This window comes from Haliotis cracherodii, unplaced genomic scaffold (genome assembly GCF_022045235.1).
Source record: "Haliotis cracherodii isolate W230 unplaced genomic scaffold, xgHalCrac1.p SCAF_35, whole genome shotgun sequence".
NCBI classification, from domain to species: Eukaryota; Metazoa; Mollusca; class Gastropoda; order Lepetellida; family Haliotidae; genus Haliotis; species Haliotis cracherodii.
In genome coordinates this window covers 352550-365795 of record NW_027266292.1, presented here as the reverse complement: position 1 = coordinate 365795, position 13246 = coordinate 352550, and positions in this window count along the sequence as shown.

Sequence of the window (13246 nt, the reverse complement as noted above, 5' to 3'; positions counted from 1 at the left end):
GGGTTAAGAAAAGTAGAACTTGACATTAAATTAATGTACAAGCTTTTCAACTACTACATGTATAAAATTAGATCTAGGGAAAGTAAATCTTTCCCAAAATCTAAGACCATAGTAAGATTGAAAATGAACTTCATCTTCAACACTATCACAATAACAGAATTTACAAAAATCGTTTTTTAAGTGGACATTTTAATGATATTTTTGTTTAAGTATTTTTAACAATCCTATTTCGTAAAAATGATTTCTTAGCTATGCTTTGTTAAAACCTACATTTGTAGGTTTCAATGGGTAGGTAGGCTGCCTGATGAAGACAGTGCCTTCTCACGTGAGCAAATTCCTACCCTCTTTGATGTTATTGTTAGACATCGGGGAATTCGTAATTCGAATTGATAACGCAATCACTGCAGAGAACATCGCAATCAATAAGTACAAAGCTTTGAAATTCATTTTGCCTCCAACATTTGAGAGAATTACCCTATCGCATCTACATTGCGCATTCATGCAAGGGGCTCTTGACGTTCATTGTGTATTGTGTAGTGCAGTGGAATATCTGCTTTAGACTTCATTAAGTCATTGTTTTGACATCCAGGCGAAATGAACGTTTTACTTTTTGTGGGGTCAAAAGTTAGTCTGATTTAGACATAGGTCCGTATAAGGAATAGTATAACAGATGATAACACATGTAAATGGAAACAAAGTTCAAAGAAGTGTTATTATTAATCGGAGTACATTCGGCACAACTGATATCGCCTTGTATTACTATGCTGATTAGTTAAAGTCCTGACTCGACAGATTCCAGTGTGCGCGGTAATATTTGTAAATGTAATATGTGTGAAGAAAATATGTCCATATTAGCGATAAAGTAGCTCAGTGTCTCAATCAAGTTTTTAGCACGTCACGCCCAAACTGCCAAGCTCGATTCCTTTCATCGGGGTAATGTTTCTAATGAAGCCCATTCCTGCAGCCACCCGACGCCGTGATATAGCCGTTGAAGCGTATAACACCATACACCTGTATTAAGTGCACTTATAAACTGATTTGAAAAAAATATTTTCACATTCCTTAACTATTTAGGCACAAAATAACGTTAAAGGAATCGCGCTGTACCCCGTTTGGATAACGGAGACGGAGAGCTGTCCATGCAAACGTCTCTATGGAAAAAGCTTGAAAACTTTGTGGCACATCTGGGAGCCTCGCATTTTTCGCATCAAAATACTTTTAAATACGGATTTGAAATACTATTTTCTCCTTCCTTAACTATTTCGGTATAAAATGAGGTAAAATGAGTCGCTCAGTACCCCCTTTGCTGAACTATACAGCTTCCCTCTAACACCGGTGGGTGTCTATGCAACTGGGAGCCTCGCATTTTCGAATCAAATTCCTTTAAAATACGGATTTGAAATACTATTTTCTCCTTCCTTAACTGTTTATGTGTAACATAACGGAAAAGGAATCGCTCTATACCCCCGTTTGAACACTATACAGCTTCCCTTTAACACGTACGCGGATCTATACAAGCGTCCTTCTGGAAATAGCCTGAAAACTTAGTGGCACATCTGGGAGCCTCGCATTTTTCGCATCCAAATACTTTAAAATATGGGTTTGAAATACTATGTTCACCTTCCTTAACTATTTAGGTATAACATAACGTAAAAGGAGTCGCTCAATACCCCCAAAGGAAAACTATGCAGCTTCCCTTTAACACGGGGGGTTATCTATACAAACGTCCCTATGGAAATAGCCTGAAAACTTAGTGGCACATCTGGGAGCCTCGCATTTTCCGCATGGGAATAGTTTAAATATAGGTTCAAAATATTATTTGCTCCTTCCTTAACTCTTTAGGTATAACATAACATAAACGGAATCGTTCTGTAACCCGTTTGGATAACTATATAGCTTCCCTTTAATTTAAGACGGGGGGCTGTCTATGGAAACGTTCCTGTGGAAAAAGCCTGAAAACGTAGTGGCACATCTGGGAGCCTCGCATTTTCCGCATGGAAATAGTTTAATATACGGGTTTACAATATTATTATATCTTTACTTAACCATTTAGGCATAAAATGAAGTAAAAGGTGTAGCTCTATATCCTGTCTAGGAAACTATATAGCTTCCCTTTAACACAGGGGTCGTCTATACAAACGTCCCTTTGGAAAAAGGTTGAAAACTTAGTGGCACATCTGGGAGCCTCGCATTTTTCGCATGGAAATAGATAACAATACGTGTTTGAAATATTATTATCTCTTTCCTGAACCATTTAGGCATACAATAACTTTAAAACAGTCGCTCTATATCCTTTCTTGGAAACTATATCGCTTCTTTTTACTGCAGGGGGTTGTCTATACAAACGTCCCTATGGAAATAGCCTGAAAACTTAGTGGCACATCTGGGATCCTCGCATTTTTCGCATGGAAATAGTTTAATATGCGGGTAAAAAATGTTATTACATCTTTAATTAACCATTTAGGCATAAAATGAAGTAAAAGGTGTAGCTCTATATCCTGTCTCGGAAACTATATAGCTTCCTTTTACTACAGGGGGTTGTCTATACAAACGTCCCTATGGAAAAAGCCTGAAAACTTAGTGGCACACCTGGGAGCCTCGCATTTTTCGCATGGAAATAGATTAAAAAACATGTTTGAAATATTATTATCTCTTTCCTGAACCATTTTGGCATATAATAACTCTAAAACAGACCCTCTATATCCCCTTTTGGAAACTATATCGCTCCCCTTTAACACAGGGGGTTGTCTATGCAAACGTCCCTATGGAAAACAGCCTAAAAATTTGGTGGCACATCTGGGAGCCTGGCATTTTTCGCTTGAAAATAGTTTAATATGCGGGTAAAAAATGTTATTACATCTTTAATTAACCATTTAGGCATAAAATGAAATAAAAGGTGTACCTCTAGATCCTGTGTCGGAAACTATATAGCTTCCCCTTAACACGGGTCGTCTATACAAACGTCCCTATGGAAAAAGGTTGAAAACTTAGTGGCACATCTGGGAGCCTCGCATGTTTCGCATGGAAATAGAGTAAAATACGTGTTTGAAATATTATTATCTCTTTCCTGAACCAATTAGGCATACAATAACTTTAAAACAGTCGCTCTATATCCCCATTTGGAAACTATACAGCTTCCCTTTACCACAGAGTGTTGTCTATACAAACGTCCCTATGGAAAAAGCCTGAAAACTTAGTGGCACATCTGGGAGCCTCGCATGTTTCGCATGGAAATAGATTAAAATACGTGTTTGAAATATTATTTTCTCTTTCCCGAACCACTGAGGCACATCTGGGAGCCTCGCATTTTTCGCATGGAAATAGTTTAATATACGTGTTTGAAATATTATTATATTTTTACTTAACCATTTAGGCATAAAAATGAAGTAAAAGGTGTGGCTCTATATCCTGTCTCGGAAACTATATAGCTTCCTTAATGAGTTAGGAGGTGGGAGATTTGTTCATGTAGACCTTCACTGAAGGAATTTCTTCTTCTTACAGACCCTGATACAAATATATATCAAATACAGCCCATGCAAGTCTATAATGTTTGGCAAGTCTAGATCACTGCAGTATCTGAAAATGAAGAGAGTCACTGGGCTCCTTTTTATTATATTTTTATTAAGATAACTGAACAACTGTTTTTTTATGTACGATATGTTCATTTCAGAGACTAGATGTTAGTCTAGAGCAGGACCAGGGCACTTTTTGGATCAGTGGAAATGTACAAATCTGCTGAATTCACAAGCGAGCACAGAACTTGTAATTCTCAGTCAATCTCTAGCTGTCATTAGTGTTTAGTATTAGGATGTGGCGAACCTCACCCCCCACTCCCCAAGACCCCACACTGAGACAAGACCTCTCGCTCCCGCTCCGGCCCTGCCAACTCACTCTGGCTAGAGAACCTGTGGGATTATATTGGAGACTTAGTGACATATATAAATTCTAGTTTCTTAACTTGTTTCATTGTTACCCTGGTGTGTAGAGAGGAGGATTTCTAAAGGTTTTACATTGCTGTGTAAGAATTGCTTTTATTCTTTTCTGCTTGTAAGAATGAATAGGAACATGGATGAGCTTATTGCTTCATCACTGATGAAACCAAACAGAGCATACATCCAAATCAAAAGACAGTCATTGAAGGTATTTACATGGTAAAGATGTGTTGTTTAGCTCTCCAACCGGGAGTGGTAAATCGTTGACATTTGAACTTTCTCCCTATTTATACAAGGCAGTAGAAAACAGAATCCATGCTACTGTCATTGTTGTGTCACTCTTGATCCCACTTGTGAAGTAACAAACTGAGAAATGTGTGTCAAAAGGACTCATACTGTGTACCTGAATGATGTCGCACAGAAGGCAACACTGACGAATGATGACAGTCTTGTATCTACCATAGAGAAATTGACTGTCGATGACATAAGGGATGGATAAGGTCAAGTTGTTTCACACTAAATGCTGCCCCTAAGCTGGTACCTAAGCTTGCTCTCAAAATAGATTTCTGAACAATTGATACTTTCTGCCCTCAAAACTGACCCCCTGCTTCCACTGGGAGGGTGTGTGTTGGGGGAGAGGTGGTGGGGGCAATACATTTTCCTGTCACACACACTTTCAATGGCATGCCAGTGATGGGTGATAGGATCCTTAACACTTGTTGTAAAATTCCAAGAAATTATAGCTCTACAGATTTGTTTAGTCACTGAAAATGAAGAGAGTCACTGGGCTCCTTTTTATTATATTTTTATTAAGATAATTGAACCACTTTTTTGTGTACGATATGTTCATTTCAGAGACTATATGTTAGTCTAGTTCCGGGACCGCGCTGCAGTTTATTTGGAGATGTGGTATCAGATTACAAAAGTGCTGTCATCATTTGGCTTTGACGTGTCGACGAGAGACTGGCGTTGAGCAGCCGGCGGGGGTGGGTGTGGTGTGTGTGTGTGTGTGTGTGTGTGTGTGTGTGTGTGACCCAGAGGGGAGAAATAGAATAAAAACGCATAATTGAATTCAAAAGAAAAACACTGGAACATGCATGCTGAAACAGAGCAGTGAACTAAAATGTAAAACTCTAGGTGGCTAGAGGGGTTGGTGGTGGGGAAATTCAAGGAAACATTATTCAGGAGCTTTCAACTGTTTGGAGAATATTTTTAAAAGAGTTCAATTTAACTATATACCCTATATTTATTCTATATATAGGCTTTCTTTGTCAAACTCCTCTCACGGCAGCATTAGAAATTGGCACTAGTCCTATAGTCCTTGCTAAATTGCCCAATGGTAAAGGTATCATTAGGACTAGTAGAAGTTGGCCTTTTTAAGGGTTTTGTTATATGCTATCATCATAAGGACTAGTGGAGGAAAACTGATAGTTTCTAACCATGCACGGTATTTACTTTCGAAACAAGAATATTATATGAACAGGGTGTTATATACTACCTAAAAATAATGTAACATATGAATAAGTATAATATATGTGAATAAGTACTATAATAAGACACAAAAAATGTTATCAATGCTTTGGGAAAAGCCTGTGTAAGTCTATGTCTCCTGACCCCCGGTTCTATCAGATAAAGGACAGTCTCGCCACAACACAGCTGTTGCTGAAAGGGGATATAAACAATAACACAGAGATGTGGGTCCGCTCACTGGCACTTTTTACTGGCACTTGTGCCGATCAGTGGCATGAGCCTTCCCCATATGCAATAAGGATGCAATGGGGAAATTTTGTTGGCCAACCGAATGCATTTGAATCACTTTTATCTATCCTTCCAATGTATTTATCATTCTATATTCCGGTGAGTCTAGCAATTATGGCGATGTTGACACATGCTTACTTCAACTTGGGTTAATGCATGTATTTACTTGGGTTATAGCGAAAACGGCACCTCAGTAAAACGTCACCGGGCGAAAACGGCACCGATTGGCGAAAACGGCACCTCGACGCGAGCGAAAACGGCACCTTATATTATTTTTTTTTACCTTGGTCAAATAAATGATATTAAACTTACATTGTAACTTGCAAGCGCCAATAATTGTGAGATGTTAAAACAAGTTTACATTAGAAATTAGCCTCTACTCCAACTATAATCCAACTTATGCGCAACTCAACTTATTGTGAACATAACATGCTTTGAAGAAAAATAATAGAAATTAAACTAACATCGTCTCTTACAAACACAAATAATTGTGAAAAAAAAACAAATAAGAAATTAGCCCCCTACTCCAATTTACACACCGACTCCGATTGGGAGGCGTAGTAATATATTATTATATCATTTAATTATTTTTTTAGTTCAATAAGAGATGTCACCATGCTGGAGTCCCCCTTCTGCCGACATACCAGAGAATGTCTACACTTTGGTTGAGACAGGGTCGCGGAAGGTCAAAAAGAAGCTTGGAGATTATTATGGATTCACGTACGTCGTTCGGGTAAATATATTTATATATACTTGTTTTTAAACACAAACGTTTATTTATATCTCATAAGCATATAATATATTCTTCTAAATAAGTAAGTATGTCATATTTTCTTTCTTTTGGTGTTTGCAGAAAACTTCAGATACCAGAACGTCAGGAACAAGACGGCAACCTGTCCGGCATGCCCCCCCCCCCCATGCCATACATAAGTTCGTCAGGAAAATCATGGCACTCCCCTTTCTACCGGCCGCTGACATAACGAGGATGTTTTTGAGAATACCAGAGCGTGTGGCCCGGCCACTGGCAAACTGCGTGATCTCATAAACTATTTTCAAGCCCAGTGGATTGCTCATCCCACCTTCTCTCCCCGATCCAGGTCTGTGTTCAACATAGCTGTCAGGACAAACAACTTTGTGGAAGGTAATAAATAATAAAACAAATAGTTCAAATACAAACAATAACAAAAAAGTTTATTAAACAATAAAAATGTTTTTATTAACACTTTGGCATAATAATCATAACCTCTGTTAATGTTCATAAAACATACTTTGCAGCAAAGTATTCCATGATATCAATTAAGGCAAAATATGTGAAAAACATAAACGATCCACATCGAATGCCATTACCACAACATGTCGGGTCATATATGAATTACTTCACCACAATCATGCATTCGGTCACGTTTAATCCTGGCACTCTAGATGGATTATTTATCGAATTCATCACAATCATGCATTCAGTCACGTTTAATCCTGGCACTCTAGATGGATTATTTATCTACTTCATCACAATCATGCATTCAGTCACATTTAATCCTGGCACCATTCCAGATGGATTATTTATCTACTTCTTCACAATCTTTCATTCAGTCACGTCGAATCCTGGCACTCTAGATGTATTATTTATCTAATTCATCACAATCATGCATTCAGTCACGTTTAATCCTGGCACACTAGATGGATTATTTATCTACTTCATCACAATCATGCATTCAGTCACATTTAATCCTGGCACACTAGATGGATTATTTATCTACTACATCACAATCATGCATTCAGTCATGTTTAATCCTGGCACTCTAGATGGATTATTTATCTAATTCATCACAATCATTCATTCAGTCTCGTTTAATCCTCACACACTAAATGCATTATCTATCTCGTCATTCTTTAGTCCAAATACACAAAACTGAATGTTATCTACTTCTGGAGGCGGACATCAAGGATACATGCAAGTGTGCACTACTCTTAAGGCGCATGGACTTAGAGGCGGACATCAAGGATACATGCAAGTGTACACTACTCTTGAGGCGCCTGGTCTTTGAGGCGGACATCAAGGACACATGCAAGTGTACACTACTCTCGAGGCGCCTGGACTTAGAGGCATACACTACTCTCGAGGCGCCTGGTCTTAGAGGCATACACTACTCTCGAGGCGCCTGGTCTTAGAGGCGTACATTAAGGATACATGCAAGCGTACACTACTCTCGAGGCGCCTGGACTTAGAGGCGGACATCAAGGATACATGCAAGCGTACACTACTCTCGAGGCACCTGGTCTTAGAGGCATACACTACTCTCGAGGCGCCTGGTCTTAGAGGCGGACATCAAGGATACATGAAAGCGTACACTACTCTCGAGGCGCCTGGTCTTAGAGGCATACACTACTCTCGAGGCGCCTGGTCTTAGAGGCGGACATCAAGGATACATGAAAGCGTACACTACTCTCGAGGCGCCTGGTCTTAGAGGCGGACATCAAGGATACATGCAAGCGTACACTACTCTCGAGACGCCTGGACTTTAGAGGCGGACATCAAGTATACATGCAAGCATACACTACTCCCCAGACGCCTGGTCTTAGAGGCGGACATCAAGTATACATGTAAGCGTACACTACTCTCGAGGCGCCTGGTCTTAGAGGCGGACATCAAGTATACATGCAAGCATACACTACTCTCGGGGCGCCTGGTCTTAGAGGCGGACATCAAGTATACATGCAAGCATACACTACTCTCGAGGCACCTGGTCTTAGAGGCGGACATCAAGGATACATGCAAGCATACACTACTCTCGAGGCACCTGGTCTTAGAGGCGGACATCAAGGATACATGCAAGCATACACTACTCTCGAGGCGCCTGGTCTTAGAGGCGGACATCAAGGATACATGAAAGCGTACACTACTCTCGAGGCGCCTGGTCTTAGAGGCGGACATCAAGGATACATGCAAGCGTACACTACTCTCGAGACGCCTGGACTTTAGAGGCGGACACCAAGGATACATGCAAGCGTACACTACTCTCGAGACGCCTGGACTTGGAGGCAGACATCAAGGATACATGTAAGCGTACACTACTCCCCAGGCGCCTGGTCTTGGAGGCGGACATCAAGGATACATGCAAGCGTACACTACTCTCGGGGCGCCTGGTCTTAGAGGCGGACACCAAGTATACATGCAAGTGTACACTACTCTCGAGGCGCCTGGTCTTTGAGGCAGACATTTTTTAATCATTTTGAGGCGGCAAATAAGTTGAAACTTCACATGTGCACTGTATGATGCCTGCACATTAGCATAAAATATCTTGACTCAATTGTATGCACAGTACATTGTGTCCTCGTACTGAGATTCAGGCAAAGTTGGTTCCCAGTGGACGTTGCTTGTCATAAGAGGTAACTAACGGGATCGGGTGGTCAGGCTTGCGGATTTGGTTGATGCATGTCATCATATCTCAGTTGATTGGATAAATGCTCATATCAATCAGTGGATTGTCTGGTCCAGACCACACTATTTACAGACCGCAATTATATGGCTGGAATATTGCGTAGTGCGGCGTTAAACAACAAACAAACAAACACACAAAAAGGAGATCAGGTGGTCAGAAAATCGGCACAGGCCACACAGGGACTATTGCTCACACAACCAACGTTCCAATCCGGTTCGCCCTGATTATGTTTCTTGGTTTGTCAGCACCGGTTGGTTTCCCCAGTGCAGCGAAAGCCCATGCTGTGATATAACTGGAATGTTTTCCAAAGTGGTGTTAAACCCAACTCACTCACTCATTGACACACTATAAACAATGGTTTGCCTGGTTCCAACTAGTTTGGTAAATCAGCTGAGTACAGCACTAAACAGTAATCACTCACTCACTCACTCACTCACTCACTCACTCACTCACTCACTCACGGCAAATATGTAAATTCAGTATGTGTGATCATATGGAGCAGTGGTGACATTAAGCTGTGATGTCATTGAGCATTGATGACAATAAGCAGTGATGTCATTGAGCAGTGATGACATTAAGCAGTGATGCCATTAAGCAGTGATGCCATTGAGCAGTGATGACATTAAGCAGTGATGCCATTATGCAGTTATGTCATTGAGCAGTGATGACAATTAGTAGTGATGGCATTGAGCAGTGATGACAATTAGTAGTGATGTCATTGAGCAGTGATGACAATTAGTAGTGATGTCATTGAGCAGTGGTGACAATTAGCAATGATGTCATTGAGCAGTGGTGACAATTAGCAATGATGTCATTGAGCAGTGATGACAATCAGTAGTGATGTCATTGAGCAGTGATGACAATTAGCAGAGATGTCATTGAGCAGTGATGACATTTAGCAGTGATGACATTGAGCAGTGATGACATTAAGCAGTGAAGACATTAAGCCATGATGTTATTGAGCAGTGATGACATAAAGCGTGTGTCATTGCGGTGTCCGAGTTGTTATGTTCAGGGCTCAGGTGATCCAGTTCCGTTCGGGAGGCTTAAAAGTGTTTGGTTGGAATCACAAAATTTATCAACAGCTTGACCTTTGGCCTTTCAGCAGCACTCCAACTTTTGTATGCTTCATCAAGTCTAAAACACCTGGAACAAAACTCCCTCACTCACTGCATCATGAGGTCATACTGACTGGGAATTGTGAAAGCATTTAGTATGACCTATGCACCAATCACAATCTGGTTAAATCTGTGTTTCAAACCTGTGTTGGATCCTGACAATATGTGACCGGTACAGAAGGTCATTGTACAGATTCATAAAATTCAAAAGACCTTATATTATATGCAAACTTCATTACCAGCTGTCCTATATTATTTCTGCTAGCTACAGACCATAGGATCAGCAGATTACATCAGACTTGACCCTGCCTAAATTACATCCTCGTTTATCCAGGGTATTATACCTCCATTCTGTTAAATTAAATACCCCTGACCCATTCACAACCATAGCTACGTTCGGCAACTGTTGTGCCAATCCCCATCCCAGTCGGACCGCCTCCCTGGTTTCGTGGAAGAGCGTCTGGTCTGGGTTTTGTTCCCCGACTGCGTCATACAAAAAGATTATCAGAAGGTACTAATTGTTACCCTGCCTGGTGCTTGGCATTATAGGTCTTAAACAAGTACTGGTTGGCTCGGAGTCAGTATACAGTCTCTGGTAGGTTTTTCATGTTAAACTGCGGCATGGTATCTCAGTGGGCTAGCACTATAAACTCGGCATTAATCCAGGCAAGTACAAGCAGCCACACACCAGTGCATGAACATCATAATATAAGCGCAATAATCTTGGACCCAACGTTGAGCCCCATCACACCTCACCTCTCCCCATCACAATCATCAGTATCACTGTGGTATTAATAAGGATGGGGATACACCACACTGAATAATTGAGGATGTCCAAATCAGCAAAAGACATATTCTCTATCATTTATAATGTGAATTAATGTACACCTCTATCACAGGAGTGGGGTAGTCTTGTGGTTAATGTGTCGCTTGTCATGCGAAAGACACGGGTTCGATTCCCCACGTGGGTTCAATGTGTGAAGCCCATTTTTAGTGTGCCCCACCAAGATATTGCTGTAATATTGCTTAAAGCAGCGTAAAGGCATATATTCATTAGCATCAAGTTGATTTTAACTGAAAATATTTGTATCGCTGATAAAAAAATGTATCCTCTATTCCTGTATTGTGTTTTGTCGCATTGAAATAACACAGAAAGATAGGGAGACTTCATCACATGCAAAACAAACCTTCATCCTTTATCTTGCATCTTTATGATGAGTGAGCTAACCTTAGGTTATACTATTCCAGCCGCATTGAGTGAGTGAGTGAGTGTGTGAGTATGGTTTTACGCTGCTTTTAGCAATATTCCAGCAATATCAAGGTGGAGGACACCAGAAATGGGCTTCACGCATTGTAGCCATGTCGGGAATCGAACGTGGGTCTTCAGCGTGACGAGCGAACACTTTAACCACTAGGCTACCCAAACGCCCCCAGCCGCAGTGTGACAAGAGCAGAGAATATATTTCTGTCTTACATCAAAATATGTTGACAAAGGCCAGTATCACCAGCAATATATCTCATATTTTCTGTAAAAAAACTTGTTGAAGAATTAGAATGTCTTAACCATCAAGATGTCATATTTAAGATTCAGACTTCGTACAGTCAGGAATCAAAGTTATGCCTCCATGCTCGTCGGAGGGTCGGTAGCCTAGTGATGGTCATAGCGAAGATTTAGGTTAGACAATACACGAAGTCCATTTCTGGTGTCCCTCGTTATGATAATGCTGGAATATTGCCAAAAACGGCGTAATACCATACTCATTCACTAACTCCTATATAGGAACCATGTAGACTTCAGTGCCTCTGCTACTTGCATGGTTCCAAAGAGGATTTACACCATCCGTTTCGTCACTGTGCCGATTGTTGACAAATTTACCAATAGATAATTAATCTGTATGCCCATTTCCTTTTTATCATTTTTTTCAACTGTGGGGATTCCGGCCTAGAATTGGTCTCCAGCAACATATGCTTGTCATATGAACTTCTTTGAGTGGCATTTAGAAGTTGGTGTGATGAGTGAGTGAGTGAGTATGGTTTTACGCCGCTTTTAGCAATATTCCAGCAATATCACGGCGGGGGACACCAGAAATGGGCTTCACACATTGTACCCATGTCGGGATTCGAACCCGGGTCTTCGGCGTGACGAGCGAATGCTTTAACCACTAGGCTACCCGACCGCCCATGGTGTGATGAAGTAAGTGAGTGAGTGAGTATGGTTTTTCGCCATTTTTATCAATATTCCGCAATATCACGGTGGGTGACACCAGAAATGGGCTTCACACATTGTACCCATGTCGGAATCGAACCCGGGTCTTCGGCGTGACGAGCGAACGCTTTAACCACTAGGCCACCCGACAGCCCCTATGGTAATGTTTATCCTTTATCCAGTGGCTTCCATCATCTCCATCAGTCTGCTTGTTTACTCTGTGTTCATTAGTCTCCGCTGGCTTCCCATTATCTTAATCAGCTCTCTGTGTCCATCAACTAGTCACTGTATAAACTTAGATGTCAATAAGTATATATACCTATGTTGTTTAGCACTATCCATCACTGATAAAGGTGTTAGGACCTACACCGAAACGTCGCACTAATTGTAATAGAGAAGTTGTTCATCCATAGAACTCGTCTTACTATGTCATATGAAGGCGATCAGATTCAATGACTTGGATGATGTACAGTGAACTACGTTTATAACGAACACGCTTATAACGAACTGACCGTTATAACAAACTTATTTTTTGGTCCCGGTCATTTGTTGTATATATGCTATATATATGCTTATGATGAACTTCGGTTATAACAACCTTAATTTGGTGGTCCCTTTGAGTTCGTTATAAACATAGTTTACTTTAGGTCATCGTACTCGAATTGCGTGGGACGTTGTTCAGGATGCTGGACACCTTCAGGTGCTGTGTAAACACAAATAACACAAGGAAAAGATGTTTTGAAAAGTTAAGAATATATTATACAAACTGTTTCATTGTGTTTTAATGCCAAC